This window comes from Myotis davidii, unplaced genomic scaffold (assembly GCF_000327345.1).
Source record: "Myotis davidii unplaced genomic scaffold, ASM32734v1 scaffold6, whole genome shotgun sequence".
Taxonomy (NCBI): domain Eukaryota; kingdom Metazoa; phylum Chordata; class Mammalia; order Chiroptera; family Vespertilionidae; genus Myotis; species Myotis davidii.
This window is the reverse complement of record NW_006383011.1, coordinates 15,009,953-15,014,252: the sequence shown is the minus strand read 5'-3', so window position 1 is coordinate 15,014,252 and position 4,300 is coordinate 15,009,953. Positions and strand designations below refer to the sequence as shown.

The 4,300-nt window shown below is 53.4% G+C and overlaps 1 long non-coding RNA gene across 1 annotated transcript; it reads right to left on the bottom strand.

The window, feature by feature from the left end:
- Positions 1-162: 162 nt before the first annotated feature.
- Positions 163-4,294, bottom strand: LOC107181632. Its single transcript, XR_001512301.1, has 2 exons — positions 3,919-4,294; positions 163-3,541 (listed from the first exon to the last, which is right to left on the bottom strand). It is a non-coding gene; the product is annotated as an uncharacterized LOC107181632 (long non-coding RNA).
- Positions 4,295-4,300: the final 6 nt, after the last annotated feature.

The window sequence follows — 4,300 nt, the reverse complement described above, 5'->3', positions numbered from 1 at the left end:
CAGCAGCTCTCCAGCCCTCCCCACCCCAGGGAATGGAGCGAGCGTGTTATATAACCACTGCAACAAAGAGGCCCCAGCAGCCTCTTCTGGACTCGGCAGTGCCCTAAGCATTCTGTCCGGATGTGCTTTCCAGACTGTGTGCATGTGGAATTGTGCTTTTTTAAAAGAATGTAAAAAGTTACAGTAAGATGAAGCCACCTGGCCCACAGCTTTCTGTGGGCTGCCCTCAGCCCCCGTTCCCCAGAACCTCGGGGCTCCTTTGGCCATGAGAACTCAGTCCCCCTCACCCCACAGCACACAGGAAGAGGGCCCCTGCCAGGAGGCCTGGCTGAGGAATGCAGGAGCCTGGGTGAATTCAGCAGCTATTTGCCAGGGCTTGACTTGGGTTTGTGCGCTGGCTTCTGTGTAAAATACACATTCATGCAACGTGTGCGTGGAACTCCCCCAGGCAGAGAAGAATTTTCCAGGCTCTAGATCTCCGGGGAGTTAAAAATGGGAAATCTTTCTTCTTAAAGTGATACAGAATAGGATTTTTCCTTGGGGAATGGAGCTAGCCGCTCTTTGTAAGGCTGGTGTGTGTGTGTGTGTGTGTGTGTGTGTGTGTGTGTGTGTGTGTTACTGTGATGTGTGAGGCTCCTGGGCAAATGCTCAGGACTGTCAGGCATTGTCCACAAGCTGAGTGCCTGAGACTGCCCGAGATGTCAGCCTCCTTTTCCAGGCCAGGAGGCTCTGGCTTCAGTCAGAGGACATAGGGGCCTGGCCTCCCGGCCTGATTAGCAAGCAAGGGCCCCACGGGCAAGCCGTCTGGGGTCAGAAGACCCGGCTATTTGCCAAGACCCTCTGAGTGGCCACAGAGGGTGGCAAGGGCTCCTTACGAGCCCATGCCATCTTTGCCCCTCAGCCCCAGCATCCCAGCATTGGAGGGGGTGAGTGTGGGCCTAAGGTTAGGAAGTGACTCCTGGTGCCTGGGGAAGTTGTAGACTGCAGTGAGCAGACAGCTGTGGATCAAACTGGAGACCCCCACATGGTGGGAGAGGCCACAGCATCTAAGGAAATGGGGCGCTCTCTTACCCTGAGGTTCTGAAGAACCTGCACCAAAGAAGGGGATCCCTGTCAATGCCACTGTTCCTGGAATGATGGGGAGGCCCCACCCCTGCTTGGCAAGGACTCTGGTTCTCAGTACCCACCCTTAAGCAGGGTGTCAAACAGTCCCTTTGGGTGTGGTCTAAGCTCCAGTAATCCCCCTGAACTTGGGAGCCTGGCTTTTCCCAGGAAGCATTTCCTGGCATCTGGGGAGCCTTTTGGCCTGAGGTGACCCACAATGATGTACTGAGATGGGGGAGGGGCCAGAAGAACATGGGCAAAAACACATGTGCCGCTGGATCCTGAGCTGCCCTGGATGTTGGTGGACTGGTGTTCCTCTGGAGGTGGCTTAGAGGGAAGGGTTACTCCGGCCCCCTCACCCCTACGGTTCCTTCAGAAGCTTGCCCAAGCTCCCACAATGGCCTCCTTTCAAAGGCAAAGTGTAGGAAAAGTGAACACAGCGAAGGCAGAGGCATGCGCATCTTAGGGCAGACTTCAGGAAGCACTGCTGGCAGAGAAGACTGCCAAAGGGGCTTCTGAGTTGTTCTTTTCTGGAGGCAAGTCCTGTTCCCTTCGGTGGGGATGGGATCCTGCGCAGTCGTGTGTGGTCACTGAGGCCACCTGGACACCTCTTTGGCCCGTCTACCTCAAAGAGCCTTGCCAGCTGGGTCTTAGGCCTTCCGTACTGTCCCTGGGGCTCACTCCCTCTAGGCTGGCTGCTATTTGCCAGCTATTAAGACCTCACGATCTAGATGCCTCTATCATGGGGAACTCTCCTTCCCCCTCTGGATGGCTCTGATCCCCAAGTTATTTCTTGTTGCCTAGGTGACACGTCTAATTGGATGCCTTTTAATCTTTCCTTCTTTTAAAGGGATGAATCTGACACTTTATTTCTAGGCCCTGTGAGAGGGCCCTGCCCTAGAGAACGTGTGCCTGGTGTGCAGTCCCTTCAGTGTGACCACAGCCGTCACTCAGACTCCGGCGGGTGTCAGGGAGAGGTGGGGGGATGTTCAGGAGCTTGCCTGACAGTCACAGGGATCCTGGAAGCATGGCTCTCCGGAAGCCCGCCCTTCAGGATTTAGCAACACTGGCCTCTCTCCTGGACACTCGGCCTCCTTGGCTCCATCCCCGTTTAGGGCTTGTGTTTAAAAACCTATTTCAGCCCAAATTAGAAATTACCCTAAGTAGCTGGAGAGTCATTTTTTTTTCCTTCTGCCATGAACTAGAAGGGAAAAGGGGAGGCTGACATTCAAGTGTGACTCTTAATAGTGTGTGTGCATGTCTGTGTGTGTGTGTGTGTGTGTGTGTGTGTGTGTGTGTGTGTGTATGTTCGACACATATGCTTTCCTCACTGCCAGGGAGGGAGGTTTCGCAGCTTTCAATGCCTCTTGGGCAGACGGTGGTGTGAGGCGTCTGGTGCTTTCCAAGACTTCCTGTCAGGAGCTGTATATATATATGCTGTTGGGTCATACCATGTCTGACTAGACGCTGGCATTTGTCCTTGGGATCATCTTTCCAGATGAGAAAAAGGAGCTGAAAGTTTTGTTCCTTCGTAGTCCAAGACCCCCTTCCTTTCAATAAAGGGGGGGGGATCTGGCCCTCCTCCAGGTCAGTGACCCCCGTGTGGCAGAGGGGGCGTCTGGGAGAACCTGTCCCTCAGCTTGAGGATCATCCAAAGCAAAACTGGAATCCTAAAATTGATTCCATCTTCCTGTTCCCCAGCTGCCTCCCTCCCGGCTTCCTCCACCTCCAGTACATACTCTGTGAAGGAAACACATTCACTTGATTATCTGTGGGGGCCAAAAAGGGTTTAGAATGGGATGTGCCCCCAAAACATTATGGGCTCTGAAGCCCAATTCTCTGACATGTGTAAAACGGCTGCAGTGGGTTCCTGGTGCCCCCAGGGTGCAGCTGGCAGAGCCCTATTCAGAGAAGGAGGGTGGGCTGGGGCTGTGCTCTGCACCCTCAGGCTCTCTCTAAAAGGTGAAAATGTTGAACTGATCAAGAGTTAAGGAGGAAAAAGAACCCACACTAACAAAGCAGAACCTTGTCTGAGAAGACACATTCCTGGTTAATGATGAGCAGCGACCTGGTGGGTGGTGCTGGGGAGAGAAAGGAGCGTTGCGGGGTTCAGAGATACGCCTGGAGCCTCTGAGAGCAGGCAGCTGACGCAGAGCGGGGCAGCCCAGAGCTCCCCTCCCGCAGGCCACCCTGATTTCCTTCATTACAAGTAGCTGCCCTGGGTACTGTGCTAAGAGAAATACAGGCTGAGAAAGGCCAGCTAAGCAAGCCCCTTACCATTGCCATTTCCAAATCTCGGAAACGCCACAGTCCCCGAGATGGTGCGTGTTTCATCTCATTGCGTAATACTACACCACTTGTGTGTAGCGGCTGTGCTATATATACACGCCAGGAGGTAACAGATGGCTCTCCCCACCCCCATCTGTCAAAACTGTGACTATATTGTTAGGTCGGAGAGGGGAGAGGAGAGAGCCCAGGATCGGATACATGCAGACATGTGACAAGATAATGGACTCCCCCCCTGGAATTTCTCACAGATCAAGGTGCCAGACACAGATACTGGCTTCTTCTCCCTTAATCCACATACCCCCGCCCATCCCCTGCAGCAGAGAATTCCTCAGCTCATGTCCCCGCCCCTCACCCAACCGCAGTATAAAAAAAGCGCCCCCCTCCCTGTTGGCGTGAATCCACGTGCCCTGTCCTTGGGGTACGTGGGTCTCCCGGGGACGCAGAATAAACCTTTTCCTTTCCTTTCTTTTCTGATTCACTGGAGTCTCTATTTCTTGCGCCGCCTCCTGAGCCACCTAACCTAACATATATCACTTCTAACGACCAGAAGGAAGCTGCTGGGCTGGGCCAGGATTCTAAATGCTGCGGAGGTAACTCTGAGCCATGTAAAGTTGCACCATATGTTTTGGGGTTGCCGGCTGCTTATGCGCATGGGGACCGGGTTGAATGCCAGTCTGCACAACCCAGGACTGGCACTCTTCTGGCTGCGGTATGCATCGCGTGAGGGTCTGGGTGCCACTTTTTCTCTCCCTGGAGGAGAATCTGCTGGGGGCCACGGTTCTCCAAGAGGGGACCCACAAGGAAAACAGGTTATCCAAAAACCTGCCCCTGATAACATCAGGCCCGTCCAAATAGTATTTCTTTTAAAAAAAATTTTTTTTTGGTTTCATTTTATTGGATAAAGATT